The 14,547-nt window shown below is 38.6% G+C and overlaps 1 protein-coding gene across 10 annotated transcripts in view; it reads right to left on the bottom strand.

The window, feature by feature from the left end:
• The window catches only part of PHF21A (PHD finger protein 21A), a 228,441-nt gene that overhangs the window by 186,395 nt on the left and 27,499 nt on the right, over positions 1-14,547 (bottom strand). For all 10 annotated transcript variants that reach the window (XM_043971396.1, XM_043971402.1, XM_043971394.1 and 7 more), the window contains one exon: positions 7,677-7,719. The gene's annotated coding sequence lies outside the window, so the exon portion shown is untranslated. The remainder of the gene's footprint in view (positions 1-7,676; positions 7,720-14,547) is intronic.

Below are 14,547 nucleotides of genomic sequence, written 5' to 3'. Positions count from 1 at the left end.
AAATAAATCCTGTTCTGTTTGGAGGGAGGCTGCCGGTCTCCTTCCTTGCCCCAATATTGTGGCGAGCCGCTTAGCTAACACTCCCCAATTAAAAATTGGTCCCCACAGCACCAATATGACAGTCAAGCTATTGTAACGATTGGAATAACGCCACCTGCTGGATACTTACTGTAGAAGAGTTCTGTCCATGAAGGGAAGGTCTTTGAGGGCAAGACCAGGAGTCAGGAAGTGACGCGGGCTAGTGGGAGGAGGAAGGAAGAGACTGGCGCTCAGTCTCACGCTCTTTTCCTCTGGACTCTGGCGGAGAAGGGAGCTAGAAATGTGCTCTCCCTTTAATAGATAGAAATCTAGGCCTTTCTCTCTCTCTTTACCAAATTCTTAATCTCCTTAATAAATGCTTAAAAACCTAACTCTTGCTAAAGCTTATAATTTATTGGCGACCACTCATTAGATATTTTAGACAGTTTAGCTAGAATTTTAACCCTTAACAGATGGCTGACCACGAAGAGCAAAGCTAACCCTCAGTCTTCTTCTGATCTGCTGGTTGGGTAAGAAATTTCCCCTCCCTCTCCCTTTAACTGCTAAGTACTGGTGTACTGGCTGTGTTTTTCCTTTGAATTTTTTCGAATGGACCTTTTAAACTCCCTAATTATCCTATTTTTGATTTTGGTCTGTTTAACCAGACAAATGGGAGATAAGATCATGTTAATGCTTTGTTTTTGTGGATTTTCTATTTTTCTTTTTATTTTTGTTAAAAGAGCCAGCAACTTACTCACACAAGGAAATATCTCTCCCTCTCCCAACCATGCTTTTTCAGAGAAACCTGAAGAGATTCCCGCAGCTTTTCCCAGTTCTAACACTAATTGTTGCTCTAATTTTGCATGCCTGGAGGCAATGACCCACCCTCTAGAAGCTTTTAATCCCCTAGCACCTGGAGGCAAAGTGGGGGAAGAGGAATCCAGGCCTGAGTTCAAAATCAAGTCTGATTCAAATTGCTCTGGTCCCTCCCCTCCTCTCCAGACCCCACCCTCTACTCCTCCTATGGCCAAGCCCATTGCTTCCCCTGCCTGGGAAGTCCAGAGATCTGATGCGCATGCTCAACTTTTTCTACCTGCATTTGCAGCTTCAGGCTCAGCCCTTCCCCGGCCTGGCTGTGCTTTTGAGACAATCTTAGAAAACTCTTTAAATTCCAGATATGCTTGTTTTGTTCATAATTTTGCTAACCTGCTTTTGTCTTTAATTAGTAATCTTATAAAGCATTTGTATGGTGAAAAGACTGACAGACAATATAAAGGGGTTAAAGAAGAAAAACTTAAACTGAATAAGAATGACAACCATCAACATAGTTCAAGACTCTGCTTCTTTTGCCATGGAAGGGTATATATTTTAGAGAAATGTAGAAGTAAGCAGCAAGGTATTGATACGAGTGTTGGGGATTTTAGATATCGGAATCAAAAGTGTTCTGAATTCACTCAGAGTATTAATGTCAGTTCAGAGGTTACATAGGATTTCTATGCTATTATATATACATTTTGAAATTAATGGCATGGGTTTATTTTCATAGAGATTTTCATGCTTTTGAGATTGTGTCTTATACTTAGTTTCTAAAACAAGGAGAATATTTGTAAAAGCTTTTTATAGTCATGTGATCAAGTTTATATTTTATATTTTATAATACTCTTATTAATATTAAGTTCATATTCATTTAGATTTCCCTAGTTTGAATTTCATTGTCTTATTATTCCACGTGTATTTTCTTCTATTCATTCATCTATCTAATTTTGAAACATGGTTTTGATTTCATAATACAATGTTAATTCTAGGAGTATTGTGCTCCCATATTCTGAGTTGTTTGTTTTTGTTATTTTTTCTCAACTGATTATTTGATCAAACTCTTTAAAGCATTTCCCTGGCAAATTGGTTGCCATGGCAAGTGTAAATTGATTCTAGAAGTATTATTTTTGATAAGCATATTCCAAAAAAAAAAAAAAAAGAGGGGAACATTTGTAAAAGTTGTCTTTGAGATTGTGTTGTGCTTTAACTTGTATTTAAATATGTTCAGATTTTTCAAAAAAGTAATTGTATGCTAAGTAAAAAAAAGGTATTATTTGAAATTGTTGCATAATTATATATTATATTCTGAGTCAAGATGTATTCACATTTTTTGCAATCATTTATTATCCTCAATTTTTAAATCCATATGAGACTTGGATTATGGGAACTTATCATTTAAGACATTAATTGCCTTTATTCTGAGTTATCAGATGCCAGTTGGCCAAGATGCCATCCAATCACAAGAGGAATACATGCAAGAGCAGACACTGAACTGTCACATGAGGGGAGACATGCATGAAGTCAAGGTATGGCCGAGGGAACGGCTTTTGACAAATGTTGAGGTTGGATTCTCTTGGTTTAATATTTTATTTTATTTTTCCCCACAATATTGTGCAGATGGCTGGAAGTATTGATCCCACCCATCTCACTTCTACACCTGGCTTCTATGCTCCCTCCTATATGCCTGATGCCATGGACCATCTCAATCCCATGCATCTGATTAAGTCTGACTCAGTTTCCTCCAATATGTTCGGTGGCATGGACGTATATTCCATCCACCTATTTTAAGCCTGGCATACTGTATGGACAGTACATATTGCTCAAGTGTGGGAATGCTCATATCCCATCATTTCTCTGTTCTTTTATGGTAACCCCCATAATTATCTCAGGTGTCATGATAAATACACTGTTGAATTTGGACTTGACATCTGTTACCAATTATATTAGATTTTTTAATTTCTCATAATGGCATGAGGATAATTAGGCAGATAATGCAAAAAGTGATAAAACAAAGATAAAAATTATTTTTATTAATTAATATTGCAGCAATTGTCTTCTCAATTACCCTCCATGAGGGGGGACTATAGTAATATTATAATTTTAAAGAATGTTTTAATTTTTGTTTTATTATATGTTTCATGTGTAACAACTAAGATTCTGAATTCCCTTAGACATGTTTTTGAGAACTTTCATTGTTTAATTTGATTATTGACAAAGCTATTTTAAAGTTGTGTTAAGCTCAATTTTGTAGGAAATTTTCCTGGCTGATTACCAGCATCCACACATCAACCCCTGAAAAGACTTCCATTCCACGACTACACCTAGAGGACATCTGAGAAAAGACTTTCAGAGACTTTAAATGAACAGTTTTGATTTGTTGTTTTTGTTGTTTTTTTTCTCTTTCTGTTATAATATACACCATCTGTAACATGTATTCTCTGCAGAGGCCCTCCCTTTGCAAGACTAATGTCAAAGCGTCGGTTCATGAGGACAAAAAAAAATCGCCCCTCTGGACAAAACTTTCCTCTCTTCCTTTTCTATATTGTTGTTCACATATTATTAGTTAGCAATAGTTATTATATTCTTTTTACTGTTCCGTCAAGGAAATATTTTGTTTCTTGAGGAACAACAGGGGGGACTGTAACGATTGGAATAACGCCACCTGCTGGATACTTACTGTAGAAGAGTTCTGTCCATGAAGGGAAGGTCTTTGAGGGCAAGACCAGGAGTCAGGAAGTGACGCGGGCTAGTGGGAGGAGGAAGGAAGAGACTGGCGCTCAGTCTCACGCTCTTTTCCTCTGGACTCTGGCGGAGAAGGGAGCTAGAAATGTGCTCTCCCTTTAATAGATAGAAATCTAGGCCTTTCTCTCTCTCTTTACCAAATTCTTAATCTCCTTAATAAATGCTTAAAAACCTAACTCTTGCTAAAGCTTATAATTTATTGGCGACCACTCATTAGATATTTTAGACAGTTTAGCTAGAATTTTAACCCTTAACACTATCCACCTGTAATTTCATCTTTTCAAAGTATGGCTGGCCTGCCTCCTTTTCCAATAGCATATTTATGGCTAATGTCCCTTGCCTTACATCTTAGAAATCATTGGTAACATCCTGCAGGTCTATTATACTTGTGTCATCACGCCTGTTTCCATTGTCCTTTGGGTCACCTGTAATTCTAGTTCTTTGAAGACTCATATTTCACAGCCACACTTCATGTGGAAAATACTGAGGCTTTTAAAAAATGGGGTTTTGTGTCTAGGAGCCTCTTGAAATTCATGAAAGTGGTGTCCAATTTTCCATATGCAAACTAGCCTCCTTTCTTCTTAGTTCCATTTTGGATTAAGTTCACTGCCCATTTGCAGAGCCAATCCATGGTACAGTTGCTAAAGGTCAAACCTAATGAAATGACCATATGACTATATTTCACCATCTGGATAATATGGTTTTTCATCCATTTGGTTTTTCCTGTGTGGACTGTTAGGCCAAGCTCTCAAATGGTCACGACCTGAAGTCCTGTATTATTCCAAGGTTTAATGCAGTAAGCACAAGATAAAACATAAATCAGAACACCTGAAAGACCTCATAATCTACAGGAAATTCTACTCCAATATGGATTCTGTATTCCTCAAGACTGTAGCCTAATTTTATACTGTAATCAGAACACCAATACACATATCTCTGTGAGGAACCCTGTATGATCTCACCACATGCATAGAACACAAATTGTTGGAGGATTTTTCAAAATCAAAACACACAAGATCTTATAGTCTTTACATTTCTCAAACTGTGTTACTACAAAGATGTATATCTATACTTCTCATAGTTTCATCAAGGATACCTTTGTTACAAGCACAGATCCTTCTCAAAGATTTTACAGAAATGGAAAGTAGGCATATGAAATGCATATGAGTTACTAATGTACCTCCTATTTACTTTTGGGAGACAGTAATAATTTCACTCATTTTTTCCTCAATCATTTGATATTTTCCTCTCACTGAAGTATCTCAAAAATCAGTCTTGATGCTTTCAAAATTGTGTTGCCTCAAGCACAGTTTCTTGTGTGTGTCCTTGGTCTAGCATCCAGCTGTTCTTCTCAATTCTATCTTTCTAAATGACATTTCTATCTTTTCATATAATACCTTAGGTATTGAGGAGTTAATGAGTTCAAATACAGTAGTTTTTACTGTAATTAATGGCTATAATGGATTGTTACAGAAGCACTGGCAAATCGGTCCCATTTTTCATCTCTTTCAGGGGTTCTTACCCTACCCTAGGGTGTGTGGATTTATTTCAGGGGGGTGGATCCATTAATGTGAAAGGGAAAAATTACATCTTTATTTCAATCTAATTGCTTTCCTTTGTAATCCCACATAATTTGTTTTTTACATTTAAAACTTTATTGTGAGGAGGAGACCAGAGGTCTACACAATTATGTAATTGTAAATCACACAATAAGGTTAAGAATCCCTGTATGTGCTGTCCTCTCTCCAGTTTCATCTGCAAAAGTTCTCAGGATGATCTGGCTTAGTTGTGGCTCATGCCATTAGTTATTATTACTAGAAAATACTTAAATAATCCTGATTGTACAAATGTCTTAATAAAACAACATAAAAAGACTGAATTATCATGACAACTGACATTTGAGGTTTGCAAAGTGTTTTAAATATATTAACTTATTTGATCCTTAGAATGGATTGTGAGGTAGGTACTCCAAATATGATTAGCCTCATTTTATAGGTGAGGAAAAAGGCCCAGGTTACATGACTTGCCCACAGTCAATACTGCTAGTTAAATGTCAAAGGTAGGAAATGAATCTGGGTCCCAATTTACTTTAAGACCAGCACTCACTTCACTATGTTATCTTTTCATAGGATTTTTATGTTTATCATTTAGCAATTTTTCAATATTTCAAATATTCTGATATAGCTTCAGAGTCTACAAAAATACTATGGAAACCACAGAATGTCCACTTTTGGTTTAAAGGCTAGTTATGGCAGAAATACCACACCTTAGTTTTAGAGTTATAAATGGTGGAGACAGATAATAGTTAAAAACAACAACTCGGCTGGTTAAAATATTATTACCAAAACAGTGTCTCAAATCACACTTTACCATAAAGTCCTCAGTGATGAACTCCACCAAACCAAGCTTTCCCTCTAGCCAATGTTTCTTCTCTGTATGGATTACCATATTTTAAACCTTCCACTTGCTTCCTGCTCCACTCCCACTTCCCTTCAAGTCATGTCCTCCCATCATTATTACAAAGAGAATCCAGTCCCTATCTTAGCTGTGAATAATTATTACTCAGTAGTAATAGGGGGCAGCTAGGTGGCACAGTGGATAGAGCACCGGCCCTGGATTCAGGAGGACCTGAGTTCAAATCCGGCCTCAGACACTTAACACTTAACTAGCTGTGTGACCCTAGGCAAGTCACTTAACCCCAATTGCCTCACCAAAAAAAAAAAAAAATCTAAACTCAGTAGTAATAAAAGGCTCCTCAGCCTAACTTCCAGGGCTACCATCATTCCTGGATTCTGTGATAGAAGCATTCTTTTCTTTTCTGCAGCTACCTGAGTGGAGCTAAGCATACTTGTCAAAGTCATGCCAACCCAACTACTGACCCTTTGCACCAATTTTTACTACTGGACGTGGGGATACCTTCCCCCTCAACAGGTGCATGGAAGATGAAATGTACATGTATACCACATAATCAAAAGAGCTGGAAAGCACTGGATTAGATCATGCTGCTAGTAAGAAGAATCTCTCAAAGTGATTCATTCCTAAGTGAAAGGCTATTCCATGCTGTACTGCAAAGCCTGGCACCTTAAAAAATATATATCCTTTCCCTTAGCACAACTCATTACTACTACTAGAAAGAAAATTCAAAGTTAAGGGAAGGTTTCATGAGATAAAGGTGATTAGGGATATAACAAGGTGGCAGTATGCTTCTTTCCATTTTCAAAGCACCAAACCTGGGACAGAGTGGCACTCTAAAAACTCTAGGAAACTCAAAGGAGGTCTCTAATTTTTGTATTGTTACTCATCATTTAACAAAGAATAAAAAGAGGGACTCTCTCTCAGCAGTCTGTCAAAGGTCTAACTTTTTTGACTGGATTACTGGTTGCAGAAGTCTAAGATCATCATATTCTTTTTTTTTTTTTTGAGGGAGGGGCAGGGAGAAGGGGGATATATTCTCCAAAAAGATGTATGATTCACTTGATGCTTAGCTACTAAACTGTTCTATTCAAATAATAAGGTCTTAAGTTAGACATTCAAAAAGCTAACTGCATGGTGACTTAAAAGGTTGGGGGTTTTTTTACTAAAAGACACATACTATTACCTTTCTCCTCTTTTGTTCCCCTTACACTTTCCCTTCATTAAAAACAATACAAGCATAAGCGCTCAGAATATAGGGTTAATGCAACACAAAGTTAAGAACATAAATGCTTTAGAGGCAGGAATTTCCAAGTCCTACAGTTGCATTAACCCAGCCATTTTTCACATAAATTAAGGCCCTTACATTTAACAGTATATTAAGTAATATAAAACACAAAACAGAGACCTTAACTTTTGTATTTTTTGACTTTTCAATTCTCAAGCTTAACCACTGCATTAAGGACATTTTTGGCAGAGAAGACCTTAACATTTTAACAGGTTATCAAATACGGGAGCATGCCAAGCTTTACAGTATTATTGGAAACCCAAATGCATCTGAGATACGGCCATGTAAAATCAGACAAGAATTCACTTTCACTTGGTGCAAACAGCAAAGCTTCATTGCTGGGAGAAAGGTCTTTACAAAAATACACTATCTTGGATTATTACCCATCAGCAAGACTTACCAAGTTTCAGAAAAGTCAGCTCTCTTTCAGCTCTCTGGTCCCCCTATCACAGAAAAAAAGAAAGAAAAAATTATGCTACAGCACAGATTCATGATAGGAAAGCAAAAGTTTGAGGCTTAACGAGCAGCATCTGATTTGAGAAGGAAAACATGCAATAAAACTTTAAAGATATGAGGAGACCAAGTTAAAGAAGATGCAATACATGACTAATGCAGAAATACGTTTAATGTGATTGCTTTCTGTCTTGGGGAGGGGAGAGGGAATGGAGGGAGGGAGAAAAATTTGGAACTAATAATCTTACGAAAACAAATATTGAAAACTATCTTTACATGTAACTAGAAAATAATAAAATACTTTTATGATTTAAAAAAAATAAAGAAGATGCAATAAGAAAAAAAAAGGGTACTTTAATACTGCCTTTTTTCTAATTTATTAAAGTCAAGTAAGTAACTGAGGTTTTCCTTTTCCCAGAAAGTTCTTAGAAATGGAGTATACAGGGGCACCTAGGTGGTGCAGTGGATAAAGCACCGGCCTTGGATTCAGGAGAACCTGAGTTCAAATCCAGTTTCAGACACTTGACACTTTACTAGCTGTGTGACCGTAAGCAAGTCACTTAATCCTCATTGCCACGCAAAAAACAAAAAAAAAGAAAGAAAGAAATGGAGTATACCTTGTGCCTACTTATTTAGATAAAATAAATAAAAACACAGGTAGTAACCAAGCCTCATTTCCAACGAAAGACCTTGTGTGTTACTTTTTGATTAAAAAAACACACTATTAAACTAGCAGAGGTAAATGTAAACTGACACTGGATTTCCTCTAACTCTTCTGAATACACATGGTAGAAATAACACGATGAATTAAAGATACACCTAAATTTTTACACACACATTCATTCTCTCTCTCTCTCTCTCTCTCTCTCTCTCACACACACACACACACACTATTTAAATCTCTTCATTCTCCCATTTTTCATTTCTGAGATTAAAACAAAATTTTTAAAAATACATATTTTCCTTAGGTCATATAGCTAATGAGTGACCAAGCCAGAAGAAAACTTGGGGTCTGTGGATCCCTAACTCTGTGTTTTCAGACTATAAACATTTTTTTCCATTCCCGATCTCTACAAATCCCACTAATTTTGTTAGACTCTTTGGGACTTTTATGTCATGCTGATGCCAAGGTCAGAGAAAGCAGCCTTTTTAAGGCAATTAGCAAAAAAATCTTTTGTTTTATTTCACTCTAATTCTCTAACCTGAAACAATTTTATTTTTCTTTAATGCACTCTATACAAATTCAAGGGTATCATCATTAAAAGTTATTTTCCTGATGATCTGTTAATACTAAATTACTTAAATCTTCACTAGAGGTACCAACAAACATGACTGCCCTAGCACTCCATAATGCAGCCCAAATCAGATTAAAATGTAATTGAGAAATATTTAATGAATAAATAAAAATACAATATAACACAGAGAATAGTACATTTTAAAACTAAATCAATATGTGGCCCTCAGGGATCTCTCTATGGATTAGTGGCTCCAGTTCCTATTTGAGTTGAACACCACTGGTCTACACCATACTCCTACACTAGACACTCCTTGATGAAAAGGGCTTATTGATATTACCCTAAAGCATAGTGTATTGGGGGGTAGGGCGTTAATTGTCTTTATTTGATCATTTAAGCATATTCAAAAAAGTTTTAATTAAAATGGCCTCTTCCAAACAAACAGCAATCATTCCCTTACCCAAAGCCATCTATTTCTTCATTCCATTATAATTTTTATTTCTCTTTATCATTCCCTTTAAAATTTTCAGGCTTTCTAAGAATAGATGGCTATGATTTGGGAGTTTTAAATAGAAATTGACTCCAAGTTTGGATCGACTGTTGGTTAACTACTATTTGCTATGAACAACAATGACAGCAATAACAACAACAGCAGCAGCATCTATGCAGTGCTTTACAGTTTTCAAGACACTTGACAAATATTCTCTCATTTGATACAACAGCCCTAGGAGGTAGGTGTGATCATTATACCCATTTTACAAATGAGGAGACTGAGGCAGAGTGCTAAGGTGCCTTGCCCCTTAAGTATCTGGGGCAGGATAAGCACTCCAGTTTTCTGAATCCAAGTCTCTGGGCTAAAAGGGGGATATATGCCCCAAAAGTTAAGTGGAAAGGTCCTGACTATAAGAAATATGAAGAGGGGCAGAGCACTTAAGAAAAAAGCAAGCATTCGTGAAAGACTTGGCACTGAAAATGGGCCTTGAAGAAAAAGAGGAACTTCAAAAAATGAACTTTGATAGATGGGAAAGTCTATTCTAGGCATAAGATGGGACATGAGTAAAGGCTTGGTGATAAGAAAAGATTGGGAATCAAAGAGTAGTCCTGTTGACCTAAAACATTGAGTCTGTGCATGGAAATGGCACGGGATAAGGATGGAAGGGTAAGGTAAGCCAGACTGTGGATCGTCCCAAAGGCCAGAAGCAGTAGCTTATATCTTACTCAGTGAGCAAAAGGACAACACTAAAGGGTTTTGGGTAGAAGAATGATATAAACTGTGACATGTTAGGAAAATTAATTGTGTAGTGAGTAAAAGTATTAGAGAGACTACAGATGTGAAAATATTAGGGTTTAAACAAAAGCAGCTGAGAGAAGACAGATGTAATAAAATACAGAAATAGACAACAAACTGACTGGATTTATGATGTATTAGGAAACGTCAAAGTTGACTCCAAGGTTATGAGCTATAGAGGTAGTGCCATCAAGAGAAAATAACCTACCCAGAAAATTTGAGAGTGGGACTGGCAGGGCAGAGGGAGGGAGAGAGATGATATAGTTAGTTTTGGACATGTTAGATTTGGGGTCTTAGGGGGCTCCATCTCAATGGAGATAATTCAACAGAAAGTTGGGAAAATGGGACCAAAGTTCTGGGAAGAGGTTGGAGATGGAGATAAAAACGTAAAAGTCATCTGCATAAGGCTGATAACTGAAGCTTTAGGAATGAACAAAATCATAAAGGGAGAGATTTGAGAGATGAAAGAGAGAGAGATTGAAAAAAAAGAGCAAGGATAGAAGCTATGGGGACACCTGTATTTAAGATCTGTGATAAAAATGAGAAACCTTCAATGGAGACCAAAAAAGTACATCTGGAAAGATGGATGAGGAACTAGGAGGGTCCTAGGGAAAATATTTTTTTTATGAGGCAACATGGTTGAACAGAAAGAGTGTTGAACTTGGAGTAAGAAAACCCAGGTTCAAATCCATGCTCTATCACTTAATAGCTGATATAATCTTAGACAAGTTCACCTCTCTGAGTCTGAATTTCCTCATTTGTAAATGAAGAGTTGTACTAAATGGTCCTCTATGGCTCCTTACAATTCTCTATCTATTTTCCTATTATCCCAACATAACCTTAAGGAAAAAGTTGCAGAGTAAATGACACAGAGAGGACAGACTATCTCCAACACATTTTCTTGCCAATATTTGGTCCCAGAGTTAATCCTTAACTGATGATGAAGAACTGTAGAATTTGGGGGCTGGAAGAAGCTTTTGATATTATCCAGATCCTCCCTTTATTTTACTGATGAGAAAAGCAAAAGTCAGAAAGCTTTAAGTGACTTGCTCAAAGGTCCCACAGCTTGTTAAAGGTGGAGCCAGAGGATCAACCCAAGGCTCCAGAATAGAGTCCAGGCCTTTCCACTTGTCCCACACCCACTACTCTTTAAGAGCATAAGCCACAGGGGGCAGCTAGGTGGCACAGTGGATAAAGCACCGGCTCTGGATTCAGGAGGACCTGAGTTCAAATCCGGCCTCAGACATTTGACACTTACTAGCTGTGAGACCTTGGGCAAGTCACTTAACCCTCACTGCAGAGAGGGAGCGAGGGAGGGAGAGGGAGGGAGAGGGAGGAAGAGGGAGGGAGGGAGAGAGAATAGGGCACAAGCACCAGGGATCATCCTTCCATCCATCCATAAAGGTGATCAATCCCAATGCTATTCAACAAAGCAAAGAGACATTTAAAAAAACCAAAAACACATGTAGTCATCCAGAAACACCTAAATGAAAACAGCTTTAAAGAGAGGTTTGTTTTTTTTTTTTTCCTGTAGATAAAGTGAAGGAGGGAGGAACTATTTGGGAATTGAAAAAAGTAGAAAAGCTTAATAGTTCATCTATATTTAAACAGGAAGACTGAGAGTCAAATAAAATAATGAAATCCTTTGGCCCAACTGCCAAAGCACAGGGCCTGCCCAACACATGCCTCAGGTCTCCATGATGCAGCCAAAGGGGCTAGGTCCTGCGCTCCATCCTCGCTCCTACTGCCACAGCCTCCCTTCCTTCCTCCCTCCCCACCTGGCCCCCAGAGGATCTGTAACTGCCTCTAAGGTTCAGCTCAGGGGCTACTTCACCAGGAGGCCTTTCCTGGTCTACCTGGCAGTTACTGTTCTGCTAATTATCCCACATGTCCTCAATGGAATAAATGCTTTCATTCCCCCTCTCCCAATTCTGCCCCATTGCCATGCCACAAGTTCTTTAAGGGCAAAAGACATTTCTGGTGGCTTAATAAATATTTGCTCAATTTGGAACAATAAAATACTATTTAAATGTAAATTATTACTCATATAAGATTGTTATTCATGACTCTTCTGACCCCATTTGGAGTTTTCTAGGCAAAAACACTGGGATGGCTTGCCATTTCCTTCTCTAGCTCATTTTACAGATGAGGAACTGAGATAAGCAGGGTTAAGTGACTTGCCCAAGGTCACACAGCTGGTTAGTATCTGGATTTGAACTCTGAAAGATAAGTCTTTTTGACTTCAGGCCTGGCCCTCAATGCAATATGGTGTCACCTCACTGCCCTGTCCAATATTACTAGGCCACTAATCCAAGATGAGCACCCTACCCAGAGGAGAGAGCAGAAAGATAGGATTCCCAGAGGACTTTCATCCACAGAAGTAGCTGGTAACAGAGCAGAATTTGTATTTGTGGGGTCTCTCCCTTCTTTCTGTCCTTCCCTGACCTAGCCTTAGCTTGAATTCCCACCTTTCCTTATCCCCCATCAGTGTTTGTGACTGAACTGACTCCAGGACAGGAGAATTTTAAAACTTCTGTCCTAGGGGTCCCAAAGTTACAGTGGGTTGGGAAGCATGTGTAAGTATATGTGTGTATATGTATATGTGTGAGAGTTCATGTTTTGGGGTAAATGAGGAGAGGCTTGTGGAGGGAAAGCTTGGACTCGTGGCTATGAGATGGTCCAGTAAGCTGAAATTTGGCAAAAAAAAACAAAAGGTGGGGGAGGAACCTCCAGCTAGGTGGTGCAGTGGATAGAATACTGGGCTGGGAATCTGTATGACTCATTTTCCTGAATTCAAATGTGGCTTCAGACACCTATGCTATGTGACTCTGAGCAAGTCACTTCACCCTGTTTGCCTCAGTTTCCTCATCTGTAAAATGACCTGGAGAAGGAAATGCCAAACCACTCCAGTATCTTTGCCAAGAAAATCCTAAATGGGTCACAGAGAGTCAGAAATGACTGAAACAAATGAACAAAACAAAAAAAAATCCCAAAATAATGTTTCTTATATTTAACCTCACTGAAATGGTCTAAATTTTGTGGTTTAAGTACACACATACACTTTCTCTCCCCCCCAACAATAGTTAAAAGTTGAAAATACGTATGCTTATTTTCTTTAACTATACGTGTATTATTGCAAAACTATATCCAGAATACATGAGCTTATTTTAAATATCTATTCCTTTTGGTGATGAATACGGCAGCCCATGGTCTCACTTCCCCAAGCTGGCAAAAAGTAAGCATGATTAATCCACTGAATTAGACATAACTTCAGTTCCCAATCATGGCTCTCATTATCTTTGTTAAATTCACCAAGTCAATGTAATCCGGCCTCTCCCTAAGTGAAAAGCCTGAGCCAGGAGCTGGGGAATACAAAGAAACGTGCGCCCTCCAGAAGGCTTTCATTCTACTGAGGATGCAGTTGGGGTGGGTGGAGAGTCGGGGATCTATAATGGGAATGAATAAATTCAAGGTATGGTGAGGAAAGCCCAGAGGAGGGAGCATTAGAAAAAGGTTCTGATAGCAGGCAGCCCCGGCACTAAGGAATCTAAGAGGTGAAAGGGAGGACAAACATTCCAGGCCTCACAGCCGGGCACTGGACAGGAGACAGAATGTCAAGTTACAGCCTCAGTAACAAGCAGGGCAGTCGGACTGAACAGAGATGACATGGAAGAGAGTAACAGGAAATGAATCTGGAAAGGTGGGCTGGAGCCAGACTGAGGAGGGTGTTCTACGCCAGGCTGAAGGGGAAGGGGAGACACTGAAGAATTCTGAGTGGGAGTGACACAGTCAGACTCGTGTCTTAGGAAGATTATTCTGAAAGCCATGTGGAAGTTGAAGGGAGGAGGAGATCAGAATCAGGAAGACCAATTATGGAGCTAGAGGCAAAGGACTGAATGAGACTGGACAGCAGAAATGCTGGAGGGTGCACTTGGCAAATGAATAGGGAGATATGAGAGGAGTAAGGTCGACAGGAGTTATCAGCGTATGGCAGCCACAAAACTGGAATTCCATTTTATCCTACATTAAGAAAAGCCAAGTGGTCAATAACAAGACTGTGATTGTCCCAAAGGCCTCTGTCCCAGTCAGGGCACATTTTAGGAAGGACCAGGACAAACTGGCAAAAGTCTGGACGATGGGTCAAAGAGTGGAGGAGGCAGCCCAAGAGGGACAGGCCAGCTTCTTAAAAGAATTCCTAGAAGAGACTAGCCTTGTTCTCCCCACAGCTGCCCTGATGCCAAGTCAGAACTAGGAGCCCTGGATGACACCAGCAAAGAGAACAGTGCAGACTAGAT

This window comes from Dromiciops gliroides, chromosome 6 (assembly GCF_019393635.1).
Source record: "Dromiciops gliroides isolate mDroGli1 chromosome 6, mDroGli1.pri, whole genome shotgun sequence".
Taxonomy (NCBI): domain Eukaryota; kingdom Metazoa; phylum Chordata; class Mammalia; order Microbiotheria; family Microbiotheriidae; genus Dromiciops; species Dromiciops gliroides.
The sequence above is the reverse complement of the archived record's forward strand: the minus strand, read 5'-3'. Positions and strand labels throughout refer to the sequence as shown.